The 19,690-nt window shown below is 35.7% G+C and overlaps 1 protein-coding gene across 2 annotated transcripts in view; it reads right to left on the minus strand.

Annotated features, from left to right (window-relative positions):
• The window catches only part of KCNH5 (potassium channel, voltage gated eag related subfamily H, member 5), a 364,433-nt gene that overhangs the window by 184,500 nt on the left and 160,243 nt on the right, over positions 1–19,690 (minus strand). The gene's annotated exons all lie outside the window — the stretch shown is intronic.

Raw genomic sequence — 19,690 nt, forward strand, 5'->3', positions numbered from 1 at the left:
CATTCACAGTCAAGGGCATTGCAACAGTTTCTTTATTAGCAACCATTACATAGGTAATTATATTTTCTATGGAATAGACAGTGGCACTAGAAAAGACAGTTCATTAGTGGTGCAATTATATATTAGAGCTATACATCCTATTCTTTTTTAAAGCACATACACATGCACACTCCTGTGCTCAATTCCATATACCACTGTGAATTCTCAAACTTAAAGGAAAAATATTTCAAAAGTATTAGTCTTTCAAAGAAGAAAAACCAACATTCAGTTTTAAAACTTCTTTCACAAGGCAAAAGAGTAAAAAACAGGAATTGATTTTCAAATGCTGGTGGAATGAGAAATTATTTGATGTCACTGAGCACACTGGTTAGGATATTGTGGCACTCAGCAGCCAGGAGACTCCTCGCCCAAAAAAACAATTATTGAGCATCAACTGTTTTCTGGAAACTACATATAATCATACATGTTTAGAATGATATTAAAATAAGGATGGGTAGATGTTCTTGGGGACAGGAGAAAGAAATAAGAAGAAATAGACTGTAGGTGAGCAGAGAAGAGAGGACTGTGAAGAATTTTATCATGATTAGTGGCAAATTAATCACCATGCTCAATATTTACTGTTTTATCTTTTGTTGAATAATGAACAGTCACTGTAAATTTAGTACAGTATTTATTCATTTGAAAAGATCTCAGAAACACAGACTTATTTTTAGAAGATGAAAATAAATAAGTCCTGTATGTTTGTTGCCAAACTGAATTTGGAACTAACAAAGGTTCCGCACACAGTGCCAGCCAGCCACTGATAAATGAATCAGTCCTTCTCTACATTGACACAGAGGGAGAAGAGAATGCTACAAAACTACGGCCATTTTATAAGAGCCAGATTTACCTAAATCGCTCACTTTTCAATCACTTGTGTCAACATTGTATGGAAACATTTTTAAGTCTTCAATAAAATGCTTATGCATTAAGGGCCGTTGAGGCCACATAACAGACCACATTTTTCTACTCATATTTGGCATAGGTAGTCAATGGTACCCTGACACGGTGCTTAGCCTCCAAGAGCTTAGATTCTAAAATAAGCAATATTGCAGCACATAAAAAAGAAACTGTATGCACATCACTTGTTTAAGGATTTTCATGGAAAAATCTCACCATTTATAAACCCTCATTATAAGAATGTCTCACTTCTTTTTTTTTTTTAATAAGAAACTTTTATCCTACTCAAGCCATTATATTTTTTGTTTTTGTTTAAAATTGTTTTTCCTGATACATAACTTATAAGTGGGAACTAAATGATGAGAACAGAACAACACACACTGGGGCTGCCAGAAGGTGGAGGGTGGGAGAAGGGAGAGGATCAGGAGAAATAACCAATAGGTACCTGGCTTAATACCTGGTTGATGAAATAATCTATACAGCAAACCCCCAGGACACGAGTTTACCTATATATAAGAATGTCTCATTTCTAGTAGAAATCCCTCATGCTGTGAGAAAGAGAAAACAATTCATTATCACTATGCACATTACTAGTCATGGGTACCATTTAACAAACATTTTGAACCACAACAATACTCTGTATGGTTGATATAAGTATCCATATTTTACAGACCCAGATGAAAAAGAATATTCAGATTAAATCATTTCTCAAAGTCACACTGCTAGTGAGTGATAAAGTCTTACACTATCAGACTCTCTACCTTCAAAGCCCTAGTTCCTGAAAAGATTAATATACTGTCTCCTAAAATAACTTTGATGGTCCACTATATGTCCATCACTCTTAGAAAACTTATTTTAAACATTTAACAACATTTGTGGGGCCTTCAAGAAAAAACTGAGCCCAGGCACAGTGGCTCAATGCCTGTAATCCCAGCACTTTGGGAGGCTGAGGTGGAAGGATCCATTGAGACCCAGAGTTTGAGTCCAGCCTGGGCTAACATAGCAAAACCCCCATTTCATAAATAAATAAATAAACAAGCTGGGCATGGTGGTATGTGCCAGTAGTCTCAGCTCCTTGGGAAGCTAAGGCTGGAAGATTGCTCGAGCCCAGATGTTCAAGGCTGCAGTAAGCTATGGATCAGGCCACTGTACTCTAGCCCAGGCAACAGAGTGCTACCTTGTCTCAAAAATAAAAAAGAAAGAAAGAACTGAAAACCCTTCAATATCGTTCTTCTCCTGATTATGTGAGAAGATTGCAGATCTTTTTCAGGAAACAAAGAATTCCCTCTACTGAAAGAACTAGTACTGAGCTGCATGCTGTAATTTCTATGCTCCAAGACATGCACAACCAAGGGACTTTAGCCAAGTGTCACAAGCAATGTGCTGTGTACTCAGTAACCAGACTTGTGCTGATTGTGTGACACTCATAACTGGACAGTCTTCACAATGCTGAGGTTTGCATAGCAGACTGTGGAGTGGGACCACATGCTTTTGTGGTTCTAATCGATGCCATAATATGTGCCCTGGAGAAATAGGGCCACCATGCTGATCCATACAGTAACTGCTTTACAACAGGGTATGGAACATTCATTTTATTGTCTTTCTTTTTTAATGTAGTTTACTAAATTTGTTTCCTCATTAGATTACATGCTGAACATGCTTCTTGGGTAGATTTTAATTGAGGAACGTAACGCTTCAGAATTGGACACAGATGCAAATTCCCAAGCCATCAAAGCTCCTATTAACATGGGGTTTTAAGCTCATATTGGTCATCTGACTCAGCACTCAGAAAACTAAGCTAAAAAAATGTTTAAGTACCTTCTGTACAAAAACTTTTAGCTTTACATTATTTCCTTTCTACTTTATGGCCTGAGAAATTTTTCTAATATCTCTGAAAGTTTTATCAATAGCTTGCAACGATACGCTTCTACAGTTAGATTTCAAATCTCTAAACATCAGCTTAGCCTAAAATTACACTGAGGAATCACAGTGGGAACTGTTTAATGAGTTAATTAGTACTCATTCTTCTAATAGAGCTGTACTCATCAATCTGGGAGATAAATAGCAGATGCCTGCTTTCTGAGTTATCTTTCTTTTCCCACATCCTTATTGTCCATTTAACTATTTGATCCAATCAGGACAACTTTTTGAGTAAGAATTGGATATATTCCCAAGTTCAGAAGAATTCAATTACCTAGGATGTATCCAAAAATTTTAGCAGTCCTGTTTGGAAAATTAGTAAATGAATTAGTCCCTTACCCTTAGGAAATGCAATGATTTTACCTGAAAAAAAAAAGTCTTTTCTCTATGGAAGGTGATTACGATTTACTAGGGACAACTTCTAGGCTCAGAACAAGGGTAACTCTGCTGCTGCTCATAGAATTCAAATTAAGAAGATCAAAATTCCAGGGCATTTTAAAACCAGGATGCTGGCAATCTAGTGTTCATTAATACTAGACTTATAAATGGCATATACAGAAAGAAAAATTGAAATTCATGTCACCTAAATGAAATACATATTTGTAGATACAGAAAATTTATGTTAGAATACACAAGAATCTATCAATAGTACTAATTACCTCTGTGGAGGTAAGAATTAGATATATTCCCAAGTTCAGGAGAATTCAATTACCTAGGATGTATCTAAAAAATTTAGCAGTCCTGTTTGAAAAGCTAGTAAATGATGGGATGACGAGGGTGGAGGGAGACTTTTACTTTTCACCTAACACACTTTTGTCCTTTTTTCCACTACAGATATGTAGTACAGCAATAATAATAATACTATTACAATAATATAATAATAATGAATAATAAGAAGTGGCTCATAATAGGTACAAAGAGGAAAGTTGGAGGAGTGTGAGTTAAGAATCTTTAAGCCACAGAGGCAAAGGTCCTTTGTCCCAATTTACATATCTGATCTCAATTTGCTCCAGTCTATGTCCCAACATCTAGATATATAATCATAGCCAATTGCTTCTCTTATTCAGACACAGAGATATAACAAGTTTATAAACTTCTGGGATTAAATAGTCCCAGAAGTATTTACTCTGTCAGCCACAGCCCTTCTTGCCTCTTAGAGAACCACCAGTACTGCAGAAAGGGATGTTTTCTTCAAGTTCTGCGTTAGCATTAAAAATATTTTTCTTATTGAAATTATAATAAAACCTGAAAATAACTCAAAAAATTCCATTTAACCCACAATGTACCTATAAGAAGGCACTAATAACGCTCAGTATGAATATAGCCCACATTTAAAATTGGATTTCTCTGAGTCTGTGAATTGCATCCCAAACATCTGACTTAGAAATGAAAAGTACTACAACAATTAATTTTTGAAAATGGAAATAATGGCTGGCTCACATCTGTGATCCCAGCACTTTGGGAGGCCAAGGTGAGCAAATTGCCTGAGCTCAGGGGTTCGTGACCAGCCTGGGCAACAAGTGAAATCCTGTCTCTACTAAAATACAAAAAATTAGCCAGGTGTGGCGGTGTGCACCTGTAGTCCCATCAACTTGGGAGGCTGAGGCAGGAGAATTGCTTGAACCCGGGAGGTGGAGGTTGCAGTGAGCTGAGATCGCGCCACTGCACTCCAGCCTGGGTGAGAGAGCAAGACTCTATCTCAAAAAAAAAAGGAAAGAAAGAAAGAAAGAAAATAAGCACTCTAGTCTTGCCATGTATACAGTTTTGAGATATGTGTATACAGGTGATATTTTTTAATGTGCCAGGCTTTTGTGTTTCAGAGTGATTAGAAGGCAAATGCAAACCACAAAGGAGTAGAAGGTTAGATGACAAGATCAGAAAATGGAAAATATTAAAGATGAACACATTTAAGTTTGAATTTGTGCATATTCAAAGTTGAGAAAATTTTCATTTGAATTCTGTAACATATAATTATGTCACTTCCAACATGAAAGTGAATTAGACACAAACTAAATGCTTTAAATACAACATAGCAAACAAAAGCACATAATCAATTTATGAACTAGTTGTATAACTTTATAGGATGCCAGTGTACAAAAAACAACAATGATCTCAAATCCCAGGGCTCTATAAAAGAAGTATTTCACTTTAATTAATGAAAGTAAAGACAAATTCTTAAAGAATAAGTTGGATAATGATAGTAATTATGATATTTCTATGCTTGATCTTAATGCTCAGAAAAGATTCTTGAAATCCCACCAACTTTTCTAAAAAACATAATTAAGCAACCCACAACTGAAAACCAGAACCTACCAATGCCACTAAACAAGTTTTTTACCTTTCTGTATCTTAATTATTCCTCTTTGGATGATGTGACATATAAAATTCTTCTTAGCTCTAAGACAATTATGTGTTAACCAAAATCATTATGATATCCCTTATCCTGACAACATAGTAAGTATATAATAACTAAGAGGATCAATTTTCACTATTGACCAGGCTCATAAATAATCATTGAAGAATTATAACTGAAAACATTCTTACAGGAAAACATGTTCTTTATTTACATGATGGGAGAAGGTATTTGCTAATGGAGAATTATCCTATATGCCATACCTTGATGACAAAACTTTTAAATATTTAAAGGACAAACACATAATGAACAAACAGTGAAAATAACATCATAGTTTATTCATTATATGTTTTCTAAACACCTATGTGTCACGCACTGTGTCAGACCGTGGGAATACAAGATGAAATGGCATGGCCAGTGCCTTCAGGGAGTTCGAGTTCAGCAGAGGCAGTTAATTAAATGAATGCTTTAAACCATTATGAGTGTAAGAAGAAAAATGTGTTGAGGGGATGGTGATTTCACTACCTAAACATCCTTTTGTGTTTCAGAGTCATTATTTATCATTATGTAGTAGAGGGGAGAAGCACAATTAAAATATAACATGAAAGAGAGATAGTTTAATACACAGTGTTAATTGTTTTACAAATAAATACAGTGTTGAAATTCAACAAAAATTGTTAGAAGAAAGACCTGGGCCTGTGAGGAAAATATGTATAGCCCCAAATCCCATAGCACTTCCCTAATGTAATAATTTCTGCTTTAGATTCTGTGTTGCCAACACCTGTCTGTTTGCAAATAAACCTCTCACAATCATTAGTCATGTTTGCTCATGCTGAACACTTCTCTCCTTGAAAAATTAGCACCTGCAGAGAACACACACACACACACACACACACACAAGAATATCACTCTCTGAGCATCTTCAGGCTGCAACTTTGGTACAGATGTACCAAAACGTCTCTAATTGCACAGCTGGCTTCCTCTGGAACCCATCAACCCAAAAGATAACAGCCAAGCACGAAGCAATGTGGCCAAAAACTGCAATACTGTGTAGCATGTGAAAATTTTGCTTTGATTTTTATATTGAATTTGTGGTCTGCACATAAAACTAGCAGTAAACAGAATACTGCAGGGTGCATGTTTTCAAGACCACACCCAGTCACATGTTCTCTTTAATGGCTGTACTGCACTAACACTCTGGCATGACAGGGTTTCTTATGGCTTGAACCAGGAGTGGGGTGTGCACGTGTCTGGAAGCCCACGACGATTGTGATACCAGTTGAAAAGGTAAAATAAGTATTTCTCATATGCTATGTGAAATTCTTCATGCTGTCAAGCTTGATTTGAAGCTTGAAAGAAATTGGTCATGAGCTCTTTGTCTGCAAAACTGACTTCATCAATCATGCTTTTAAGGGAAAATATGGTTCCTGTCAACATGGGCATTATTCTAACATACACACATAGTTGGATGTGCATTTCCTTTCAAAGACTTGGCTATGGTACTGTATAGCTTGAGGTTTATAAAGCACTTTGAAAATATACAAATTACTATATCTTGATTAAAAAAAACAAAGGGAGGAACTAATACCAGAATAGTTAAGACTTTGTTAGATGATGTCATTTAATAATAGAATATTTAGATATGAATAGAACTGGTAGCGAACGTGATGACAAGGGAAGTCACACTTCTCAGGAGTGTTAAAATCTTTCTAGACATCAAAAAATGCCAAACAAAATGCCACATTTGGTTTACTTAATCCTCAATCTTTGACAATGGAATAAAGAGCATGTAAAGGGAAAACGCATAATTAGCCCCCTTGCTCCTAATTTTGCTTAAACTCTTATAATGCTACTTACTAAAATGAGATGTTTATTTCATTATTATTACTGCAGAAATCTGAGAAAATACAGGTCTATTCAATTTCACATAGACTTCAAGTAGACTTCAGAACAATAACACCCAGTTTGCCTGGTCTTTTTGGCAACAGCAGGAAATGATACAAGCGAAATCAGTTCTTCATTAAGGGAGGAGCAGAACTGCATTAGTTAGATATTCTGGTAGTGCTGCAAACTATAATGACAAATGAAGACAGCCCAAGACTTAAGATGTAAAGTTATGTAGCTCATGCAGTTCAATGTCAGTATTTGGAGGCTACATGATGAATATTTCCGGAAGCATAAGAAAAAAGTAAGAACAAAATTTATCCCTTATTGATACTTCAAAAATCATTGGTGTATATTTAACAAAAGAAGTGTCTAAATAGGTCTGAAGTTAAACCACAGTACTGAATACACTAGATAAGATAACACTGACTATTATACAAGATTTAAGACTTAAGGGGAGGGACTAACTTCCTCAAAATGGAAAAAACCTTGAGGCTGGGGTCAGAATACAGCGTTCCAGCTTCTGGGTCAGAGAATACATGAGAAAAGACCCATGGAGCTGCCTTTGATGTGCCAGACTGTCTGCTTTGCTCATACCTCTTGTTTGCCCATACCCTGAAATTATTATTAATGCTTCTTACTGCATAAGGGGGGAAAAAAAAAGGGTTCTAGTGTCACCATTGCTATTGAGTAGTCTCACGTGAAACTTCTGGAGCCTCATCACTTTTTTTCTCAACTGTGATGGAATATGTAGCCTCATCACCTACTAGGGTCCAGTTCTTCCTTCTTAAAACAAGAAGGATAAATGAGATTAGTTTTAGTTTCAGCTGTCTCACTTTATAAATCTTTTTACTAATTCTAACACATGTATTTCTAAGAGCATTCAAAACTTTCCTAAGCGAGATTTAAAAATGCTGGCATGCTAACTCCCAATCAAGACTCTGAGGTTCTGCAGGTAACTTTTACAGCCTACTAATAAAATCTATTTTATTAGATTTGTTGTGCTTTGTCTTACCAAGAATATAAACTTCCTGCTTTGAAGAAAGGGAATGAAGTTCAATTTTATCTTCTAATTCCATTCAAACTGGAACTATACAGACTCAAAGTCCTGCACATACTATAAGAAGATGTGCTAATGAAGTTGCAGATTGTTGTAAAAGGTTACTATGACAGGAGAATTTAAACAGAAATTAGGAGAGCATATATTCTTTTGTACTGTAATTCAACAGATGAAATTTAACTTTGTTTTATCACCCTTGGCAGGAAAATCATTCAACCTCTGAGTCTCAGATACATGATTTGGGGAAATCTGAATTACACCTAACCTGGCAGTGGGCAGGCATCTGAAACGGATGATCTCAAGGTTCCTTTCGGCACCAAGATCTGTATTTTTATATTTCTTGGATTTAATTTGGAAACTAATTTTACACATATTCCTATAAGACTCTGTCTTATGGCATTTTCAGGTTCCACTCAGATAAGTGTATTAGATTAATTCTCAAGGGCAGGAATAGTGTCACCAGATATTAAAAAGCAAGTTTCTGTGCATATGTTGACCCAAACAATAATATCATTATTATTTGTAGACTTCCTAGGATTGCAGAATGCCTGTCACATATCTGCATAATTCATCTGGACCTGTGTCCCTCTTCCTAAAAATGATTGTTAATGTCACAGAAAAGGTCACTGAACCCAACCCAATTAGGGAATTTAGAGAAATAAGTTCACTTATCTAAGCATTCACTGAAGTTGCTCTCTGATAAAACCTAAGAATTTCTTAGCCACAAGAATATCTAATTTGGGACAGGCAAAAGTCACTTGGAGTCAAATTTATCCTTAAGTGCCAGCTGCAACATACTCGAATGGGTGATAACACGCTACAAACAGTGAGGTCCTTGCAGCGGACATTCATGGGCTAGAAGTGGCTGGATGTGCATGAGCTCTGAGAAGGAGGAGATTTTGTCTAGAGTTCCTGTACCACACCCTAGGTGACACAAGTTATGTACCTGATGACAAAGGCTACTCATGGAAATGCAAAAGTGAGAGTTAAAAAAAAAAGAAAAGGTATAGGCAAAAGTCCAAGAATTTTACTCAACAAATACTTATTGATTGAGAGTCGGCTACCTGCCAAACACACTGTTCTAGGCACTGAGGGCACAGAATTGAAAAAAAGGAATGAAAACCTCCCCCTCAGAGCATCACATGGGGGCCAAGCCAGGAAAAGCAGAGACTGCACCAAAAACAGCTCAATTGCAGAGAAGAAGAATATCACGCATGACAAAGCCACATGGCAGGAAGCAAGGGAAAAGTCAACAACGAAGAGGCAGAGATACTGGAGCATGATGATGAGCAGCCAATGAGCACATTAACTGACAGAGCCGCCTGGGGTTTTAGATGCTGGCCCTGTTCCCATTGCTCTGCCTCTCTGATTCCTAAAAGAGTAGAATCTCTGTAAGGCGAGCAGCCAGGGCAGATTCCAGACTCTGAATTCAGACTGTTTCAGTACCTATAATGTTTGGATGTGAGAAAAAACTTGGCTTGTTAAGTGCCACATTCTGCACAATAACAATTCTGTATGGTAATAAATTATCCTGCACAGTACTATTGTATTTCAATTGAATGTATAACAACATAGGAGATAAGCTAATTATCCATGGGTATTAAAGATGGTTGTTTAAAAAGGCATTCGAAAACTAAGTAGAAAAATTAGAAGTTAAAGTTCATAAAAACGTACTGATTCAACCAGTCATCAAATTAATATAACCCATCTTCGGCAATGCTGAGAAAAACAAGCAATGGGGAAAAGACTCCCTATTCCATAAACAGTGCTGGGAGAAGTGGCTAGTCATGTGCGGAAGACTGAAACTGGACCCTTTCTTACACCACATACAAAAATCAACTCAAGATGGTTTAAAGATGTATATGTAAAATCCGAAACTATAAAAACTCCGGAAGACAACCTAGGCAATACTGTCGTGCACATAGGAACGAGCAAAGATTTCATGACAAAGACACCGAAAGCAATCATGCCAACAGCAAAAATTAACAAATGGGATCTAATTAAACTAAAGAGTTTCTGCACAGCGAAAGAAACTATCAACAGACTAAACAGCCTACAGAATGGGAGAAAATATTTGCCAACTACATATCTGGCAAAGGTCTAATATCCATCATCTACAAGGAACTTGAATTTATAAGAGAAAAACAACCCCATTAAAAAGTGGGAACAGGACATAAACAGACACTTTTCAAAAGAAGAGATACATGCGGCCAACAAGCACATGCAAACAACTCAATATCACTGATCATTAGAGAAATGCAAATCAAAATCACAGTGAGATATCATCTCTGAATAGCTATCATTAAAAAGTCAGAATAGCTTTTATTAAAAAGTCAAAAAATAACAAATGCTGGGGAGCTTGCAGAGAAAAGGGAACCCTTATACACTGTTGGTGGGAGTGTGAATTAGTTCAACTATTGTGGGAAGCAGTGTGGCGATTCCTCAAAGAGCTAAAAGCAGAACTACCATTCAAACCAGTAATCCCACTACTGGGTATATACCCAGCAGATTATAAATCATTCTACCATAAAGACACATGCACGCAACTGTTCACTGCAGCACTGTTCACAATAGCAAAGACATGAAATCAACCTAAATGGCCATCAAAGACAGATTGAATAAATAAAATGTAGTACATATACACCATGGAATATTATTCAGCCATAAAAAACAATGTGATCATGTCTTTTGCAGGAATATGGATGGAGCTAGAGATTATTATCCTCAGCAAACTAACATAGGAACGGATAACCAAATACCGCATGTTCTCACTTATAAGTAGGCACCAAATGATGAGAATTTACGAACACAAAGAAGGAAACAGCAGACACTGGGGTCTACCTGAAGGTGGAAGTGGGAGGAGGGAGAGGAGCATAAAAGATAACTATTGGTACTGGGCTTCATTTCTGGGTGATAAAATAATCAGTACAACAAACCCCTGTGACATGAGTTTACCTATGTAAGAAACCTTCACATGTACCCCCAAACCTAAAAGTTAAGAAAAAAGACTTGAAACTAAACATCATGCCCCTAATCCTATAACCCTATATAGGCATACTTCATTTTATTATACTTCACAGATACTGTGGTTTTTCAAATTAAAGGTTGTGGCAGCTCTGCATCAAGCAAGTCTATTGATGTCATTTTTCCAAAGGTATGTGCTCATTTTGTGTCTCTGTGTCACATTTTGGTAATTCTCACAATATTTCAAATGTTTTCATTATTATGATATTTTATGGTGATCTATGATTGGCAATCTTGGATATTATTGTGATTGTTTTAGGGATATCACAAACTTGGCCAACGTAAGGCAGTGAACTTAATCAATAAATGCTGTGTGTTTTCAATGCTCCATCAGCCAGCTGTTCCTCTGTCTTTCTTCCTCTACTTGGGCCTTCCTGTTCCCTGAGACACGATATTGAAATTAGACCAGTTAATCACTCTACAATGGTCTCTAAGTGTTGCAGTGAAAGGAAGAGTCCCACATCTCTCATTTTAAATCAAAAGCTAGACATAATTAAGCTTAGTGATGATGGTATGCCAAAAGCTGAAAGAGTCCAAAAGCTAGGTTTCTTGCAACAAACAATAAGCCAAGTTGTGAATGCAAAGGAAAAGCTCTTGAAGAACTAGTTAAAAGTGTTCCTCCTCTAAACAAGAAGTAATGTGAAAGAGAAACAGCTTCATTGCTGCTATAAAGTTTAAACGATCTGGATAGAAAATCAAACAGCCACAACATTGACTTAAGCCAAAGACTAAGCCAGAGCAAGGCCCTAACTCTCTCCAGTTGTATGAAGTCTGAAAGAGGTGAGGAAGCTGCAGAAGTTGGAAGCTACCAGAGATTGGTTCAGAGGTTTAACTAAAGAAGCCATTTCCATAACATGAAAGTGCAAGGTGAAACAAGTGCTGATGTAGAAGCTTCAGCAAGTTATTCAGATCATCTGGCCAAGATGCCTGGTAAAAATGGCTACAATAAACAACAAATTTTCAATGTAAATGAAACAGCCCTCTTTTGGAAGAAGATACTATCTAGGACTTTCATAGCTACAGAGAAGTCATACCTGGCTCCAAAACCTCAAACCCTTTCTTGTCAGGGGTTAATTCAACTGGTAACTTAATCTTGAAGTCAGAGCTCACTGACCATTGCAAAAACCCTAAGCTCTTAAAAATTATGCTAAATCTACTCTACCTGTGCCCTATGAATGGGACAACAAAGCCTGAATGACAACACATATGTTTAAAGCATGAATCACTAGATATTTTAAGCCTATTGTTGAGACCTAGTACCCAAAAAAAAAATTTTTTTTTTCAAAAGGGTGCTTCTCTCTGACAATGCACCTGATCACCTAAAAGCCAAAACAGAGATGTACAAGAAGATGAATGTTATTTTCATACCTGCTAACACAACATCCATTCTGCAGCCCATGGATCAAGGAGTGATTTTGACTGTCAAGTCTTATTATTTAAGATAATATATTTCATAAGGCTGGTATAGACAGTGATTCCCCTGATAGATCTGGGCAAAGAAAATTGAAAACCTTCTAGAAAGAGTTCACCATTCTAGAGGCCATTCAGAACATCATGATTCATATGAGGAGGTCAAAATATCTACATTAACAGGAGTCTGGAAGAAGTTGATTGTGACCCTCATGGATGACTTCGAGGGGTTCAAGATTTCAGTGGAGGGAGTAACTGCAGATGTGGTGGGGATACCAAGAGAACTAGAATTAGAGCTGGAGCACTCTAATTCTGCAGTGAATTCACTATAAAACTAACTAATAAGGAGTTACTTCTTATGGATGAGTGAAGAAAGTGGTTCCTTGAGATGGAATCTACTCCTGGTGAAGATACTATGAAAATTTTTCAAATGATAACCTAAGATTTAGAATAGTACATAAATGGCCGAGCGCGGTGGCTGATGCCTGTAATCCCAGCACTTTCAGATGCCAAAGCAGGTGGATCACTTGAGGTCAGGAGTTCGTGACCAGTCTGGCCAACATGGTGAAACCCCGCCTCTACTAAAAATACAAAAATTAGCTGGGCGTGGTGGTGTGTGCCTGTAATCCCAGCTACTCAGGAGGCTAAGGCAAGAGAATTGCTTGAACCTGGGAGGCCGCAGTGAGCTGAGATCACGCCACTGCCCTTCAGCCTGGGCGACAGAGCAAGACTCCATCTCCAAAAAAAAAAAAAGAAAAGAAAAAGAATAGTACGTAAACTTAGTTGATCAAGCAGCAGCAGGATTTGAAAGAAATGACTCCAGTTTTGAAAGAAGTTCTATTGTGGGTAAAATCAAACAACATTGCATGCTATCAAGAAATCTTTTGTGAAGACTGCATGTAAACTTAATTGTTATTTTATTTTGAGAAATTGCCACAGCCACCTCAACCTTCAGCAATAACTACTCAACAGTCAGCAGCTATCTACGCTGAGGCAAGATTGTCTACCCGCAAAAAGATTATGACTCACTGAAGGCTCAGATGATTTTTAGCATTTTTTAGCTAGAAAGCATTTTAAATTAAGGTATGAACATTGTTTTTTAGGCATAATATTATTCCATATTTAATAGACTGCAGTATCATGTAAACATAACTTTCACATGTACTGGGAAAACAAAAAATTGTGAGAGAGTCATTATATTACAATATTCACTTCACTGAGGTGGCCTAGAATCTTACCTATAGTGTCTCTGAGATACCTTTGTGCTGGATATTTTAAGACATCACATCACAAAACATACACACATACACACTGAATCTAAGTATTAAAGAGGAGAGATCTATACTCCTATGGATCGGAAAGTGTAGGAGTGCAAAAGGAAGAATTCAGACTAGTAAATAATAAAAACTGTCATCAATCAAGCAATTTTAGTGTTTTATTTTCCTCTTGTTCGTTTGTAAGTGTGTATGTGTTCATCTACCTCATGTAGATTTCCTCCATCTCAAGTAGCAGCACCATTGAATTAATACAGGTTTCTTATTCCAGAAAATTACTTTATCTTTACTTATATCACCGTATTCAAACTACATATTCAAACAACATCCCCTAGAACAATCTGGAAGCTGAGGTCGGTTGTCAATAATTTCTACTATATTAACATCCAACCAATTCTATACAGCTTTTGCCTGACCATTTGCTGAATTACAAGCAAAAGGTTAATTGTATGTCATTTTTCCACTCTTACTTTCTCTTTGCACAGAACAGTTGGCTCCATCTGATGGCCTTAACTAAATGAATCCACCCTTGACTCTCATTCAGTGCACTGAAATTAAACTCACCAAAGCTCAATAAGCTTTTCAGGTATTTCAAAAGATAACTCTTCTTAATTTCATTTCTAAAACTCTAAATGAATACATTCCCCTCTGCTCTACAGCTGGGAATCTATAGATAACGAACCCTATAATCTACTCTAATGATAACTCAGAAACAGAGCCAAAGACTTTAAATTCATAACACTGAACTTAATAATGAAAGGAGAGTTGACATTCAGCCTTTCTTTGGTTTTAGACTCAGCTAATAAAATTACAAATAACATGTAATTCCCGTGTGCTCAATTAACTCTTACTAAGCCTTAAAGCTTTGCATATGTGAGATGGCAAGCTTCTTTCCTACATCTATTTTTGAGCTATTTTAGCATATTACAATTAAGTATTCTTTGTTATTTAATTTTTTCATGCACCTAGGAAATTATAGAAAGATTCTGATGACTTAGTACCCCAAAAATTTAACCCTTCTGGTATCAGTACAGATTAAGAAACCCATTAGTCAATAATAATTCATTCAACATCGTGACTTTTTTTTTTTTTTGAGACGAAGTTTTGCTCTTGTTGCCCAGGCTGGAGTGCAATGGCATAATCTCAGCTCACTGCAACCTCTGCCTCATGAATTCAAGCGATTCTCCTGTCTCAGCCTCCTGAGTAGCTGGAATTACAGGTATGTGCCACCACACCCAGGTAATTTTGTACTTTTTTTAGTATAGACAGGGTTTCACTATGTTGGCCAGGCTGGTCTCAAACTCCTGACCTCAGGTGATCCACCCACCTTGGCTTCCCAATGTCAGCATCATGAGTTTAATGAAGCAAAACATTTCCTGAGTCAGTATGGGAGTAAAAAACAAATAAAAATGGGCCATATGCCATACCTATAGTTATAGCCTTCTCAGTTCAGAGAGATGACAAGGAGACATTGAAAGTTAACACAGCCCAAAGACTGATGTCTTTTTCTCATTAAAAAATCTAATGATATAACTTAGACTCCAAAGAGATATTTTGTAAAGGTTCATCAGCATTACTTAGGAACACCTCTATGTAGCACACATGTATAGCCTAGTTTACCTTGAACTCTGCCTTCTATGAACTCCTGAAGCAGATATACCCCTAATTTCATTTAGGTAAAAATTTAAGCTACCCTGACAGTAGGGAAAAATAATAATTAAGGGTGGGGGAATAGAAGAAAGAAATTATTTTCACATCATAAGCTTTCCCAGAAGGCAAAAACAATGAAAATTTCTACTGTGTCTTCAACCCAATAGTCCATAGGTATGTCCAGAAACAGGGAACCTACAGCAACAGTCCCAAGAAAAATTACTTTCCCTGATGGTAATATTCATAGTCTAAAATGAAAAGAGCAGCAGCAATAGTCATCAGTAGCCCCAAGCAAATCCTTCTTTCTATTGAAATGTCAATAGGCTACCTACAGCTAAGGCTGTGAATCAACCAGACTTCCATTCTCTTTGGCTGCATAAGAACCTATATGTTAACACAGTGAAACAGTTCAATTCACTTTTTTCAGCAAATTGCAGATAACTGAGATAAAAAAATGCTTTAGGATTGGGGAAAGAGTACAAGATGGAGGCCTACTACTGGTATAGCTACTTCAATTCTTCATTTCACATTGCCAACAAATATTTGAAATTGTGAAGGAGCCTCCCTTTCATCTTCCTCTTACCATGAGGAGTATCCTTAAAGGAAAAGGAAAAATAGATTAATCTGTATGTTTTCAAAATTCTTCCTAAGGTAGATTCACAGTTCAGTTTTACAATCAACATAACATATGTTGTCCATCCATCAACAGAACTCACACAATAAATTGCTATCTGACATATGGAGGATGAAGTGAATTGCTTTTTTTTTTTTTCTTTATAGTTATCCTGATCAGAATTTAAAGATTTTTCAGAAACAAAGACCTTCATGAGGTCATAGGTAGCCCTCTGTGGAGTCTTTTCGGTCCCAGCAACTATATACAACTTACTACAATAAATAATCTCAATGGAATATTTAGATATTGTTAAAGATTGTATATGTACAATGCTGTTTTCAACTTACAATATTTTCAACTTAACAATGGCTTTATAGAGACATACAAAATCCCATTGTTAGTTGAGGGGCACATAAATAAGTAATATCACTGTAGCCACATATGAGGAATATACATAACAAGCAGCCTGCCTCTCTTTAAAAGGAAAAAATTATTGAAAGCTAAGAATTCCAAATTACTCTTCAGCAACTGAGAAATGTAACTCAGGGTCACTGTGAGCAGTGGCTAGAACTGACACATTTTGTTCAGCAAATTGTGTTATGGTGGGAGTCCCCTCCTCCCCATTAATAGCCGGTATTTCCAATTTTGCTAATGCTTTACTGACATCACAAAGTGAAAATGACTAAAAACAATGCATGAGTCTCTTGAGCAAGCACTCTGAGAAATATATAGCAATAACTCCTTATTAGCATGACTTTTAGCCATGGATTATAAGTAATGAGTAACAGATGTCTGATCTGGTGTCCTTTTATTACATTATCTTAAGGGAAATTCAGGTTTATTTTTAAGCTATTCTTAGATCAGGTATTGTAAGGCAAGAAAAGTATTTTTATTAGTGGGAAAGAAATATTTTTCTAGATGAACCGAGAAACAAAAGACTGAAAACTTAACAAGAGTGCTCAACCGATACAGAAGAAAGAGGCTTTTTACCTGGAATATGCTGGAATATGGGAACAAAAAAAAAAACTGCATGGATAAAGAGAAAAGAGAATTGAACTTTGTCATAGCTCTACCATGGCCCTGTTTGACCCAGAACAAGGCCCAATAATAAAATGTATTACTGCCTCTTCTACAGCACAGGAATTATGAGAACTAATAGATGTCAATAAGTGAAAAAGGAAGAACACAGTTAGGTTAAAGAAAAAAACAAATGAAAAATGAAACTATTTTAGTTTTACCATTTTTCACATAGTTACAAAATACAGTGGCATTTTATGTTCCCTCTTTGTTTCTTGTTATCTCTCTTTCCACTCACCACTTCCCACAACAAATTGAGGGGGAGAGGTGGTAATTGAAACTTCCGGTTAAATCGGCCCCATGGAAATGGAGCATGGCAAACCAATACTAACCACAGAAGAAAAAAAAACTTTAAATGTTTTAAGTTGGATGTGAAAATTTCTCATTTAATGAAAACTCATGAGTATAATTGGATGCTGAGTTAATGAGCCAGCAAGTATTTATTAAGCACCTGCTAAGTATGTGGCACTGCCTGGGCACTGGGGAGCAATGAAAAATAAATAAGACCAGATACTTGGTCTTAAGGATCTTAGAATATGTTAGGAACACAGGTTGAAAAACATAATGTAATATATAATACAATATAATGTAATGAACTGTTAAATTCTAAGGTATTTTAGAAAGTAAGAGAAAAATAATAACTGATATCTAATTTCTGGAGTTAAAACTAAATAGAAAGGGCTAAAAGAACAGAAGTGAACGATGGCATAAAAGTTCAAAAGAGAATGAATAGATTTTGTTTTAAAGCCTTTGCATCACACTGGAAGAAGGTAAACACACTCATTAACAGTCGACTATGTTAAGCATATACATTAAGATACCTAACGAAATCGCTGAAATAATAGACATGGAGATTTTAACTCCCAAAATAGTAAAGGAGAAAAAATTCATTCTAAGGGAAAACAGAAAGCACAAAGTAAGATTACAGACATGAATTTAAATCTATTGGCAATTCAAACTAATGTAAATAGACTAAAAACAGGTTAAAACAAAAATTGTCAAAGTGAATTTTTTTAAAAAATATAACTATGTACTGTTTACAAGAGATTCAAAAGAGTATAAGCATATTGGAAGTTAATGTCTAAAAATAACATGCAGACAAATAGTAAGCAAAATAAATCCGGTATAAATAGCAGACAAAATGTTCCTTAATCTACAAGTCATTGCTAGACATAAATGCAAATATTGCTAGAGATACAATAATGTAAAAATAATAGAGACAGGTATCATAAATTATTGCTACAGAGTAGAAATTATATGCACAATGGTTATATGTAATTACATATAATTATTAATGGTTAATAGTGGGTAGATGATCATTAGAAATCCATCAAAATTTCAATTCCCCAGGGAGACATAATCTTAAATTGGTATACACCTTGTAACATAGCCTCAAATATATAAAACATAAATTGCCAGTGTAAAAGGAGATTTTGAAAAATTCACAAAAATAATTGGAGATTTTAACACATTTCCTTTAAAAAGTGATTTACCAGTTTTTCTAAATCATTACAGATATAGAACAACAAAATTCACAACCCGCAAAAATTTCGTTATTCTAAAGCATTCAGGAATGTTAACAAAAAGCATATCACCACATGATGGTCATAAAGCAAGTCTTGAAAATTTCAAAAGCATTTGTATAATAGAGAACTTATTTTCTGATTAAAAATATAATTTAGAAATAGCAAAAATAAAACAATCCAAAAACTCATGTGTATAGTAATGTTAAAACAAGCTTTCCAATAACCTATGTATGGGTCAAGGAAGAAAGAAGACATCAAAATAGAAAAACAAATCATGTACTGTATACTTGAAAATTGCTAGGAAAGTAGATTTTAAATGTTCTCGCCAAAATAAATAAATAAATATATATATAAGGTGACAGATATGTTAAATGGCTTGATTTATTCATTCCATAATGTATATACTTCTATCAAAAACATGACTTTTTACCCCATAAATCTATACAATAAAAAAATTGAATTAAAAATATTTTTAATTCTTGGAAGAGTACCTTGTGTCTAGGTGTCTAATTTAAGGCACATATTTTTTCATATTTCAATATCTCTGAAATCAAACTGTATCTTGTAATCAACAATGACTTCTAATTATTGTTGGCCAGATGACATAATTGCCATGATCTGCATAGAACCAATTGTTATTCGCAGTGGAGAGACAAGGAAATAGTATTCCCCATGTTTCAGTTTGCAAACATTTAAGACCTTCTGAGGAAGAAATATAAATCCTGCTTATTGACCAAAAAAATCCAGTAGCATATTTCTAGTAAGATCAAGAAAGCACCAGCAACAAAACTCACAGAATAATTGTCAACAATTAGGAAGAAAATCCCAAGGAAAGTAGTAAAGCACTCTATAGGAAATGCTCTTGATTAGATAATGGATAATATAAGGATTATATAATGTGAAGAAATTCAGAAGAGTTGGAATTTGTATGTGGGGAAGTTTAATAGCTTAACTTATATA

The sequence above is a fragment of the Colobus angolensis genome, unplaced genomic scaffold (genome assembly GCF_000951035.1).
Source record: "Colobus angolensis palliatus isolate OR3802 unplaced genomic scaffold, Cang.pa_1.0 Scaffold57, whole genome shotgun sequence".
NCBI classification, from domain to species: Eukaryota; Metazoa; Chordata; class Mammalia; order Primates; family Cercopithecidae; genus Colobus; species Colobus angolensis.